The sequence below is a fragment of the Trachymyrmex cornetzi genome, unplaced genomic scaffold (genome assembly GCF_001594075.2).
Source record: "Trachymyrmex cornetzi isolate Tcor2-1 unplaced genomic scaffold, Tcor1.1 scaffold803, whole genome shotgun sequence".
NCBI lineage: Eukaryota > Metazoa > Arthropoda > Insecta > Hymenoptera > Formicidae > Trachymyrmex > Trachymyrmex cornetzi.
The window spans coordinates 271,195-271,510 of record NW_017300140.1 but is presented as its reverse complement, the minus strand read 5'-3'; positions in this window follow the sequence as shown (position 1 = coordinate 271,510).

The following is a 316-nucleotide window of genomic DNA, read 5'->3' as shown; positions in this document are numbered from 1 at the left end:
CCCCTCCCCCCCTCTCTATGTGTGTACGTATACGCATTATTATTGTTTTAAAATGATTTTAGCGTTACCGCATGCGCATATGACGCTGTCGCGGGCCTCATATTCAAAATAGCTCTCCTTGTAGAATAGTACTACTGAACACTAGGAGTATTTTGAGGCACTACTGTATTACTACACTACTGTAGTAGTGCAGAAGTGTTCAATAATGCTGAGTAGTGCTAACAAGGGACCATCTCGGTTTGTACAACAAGTTATTGAAAATGCTTGATATCAGCGAAAGTTGATAACATAAGATGCAAATAAGGAAAATGGCGGG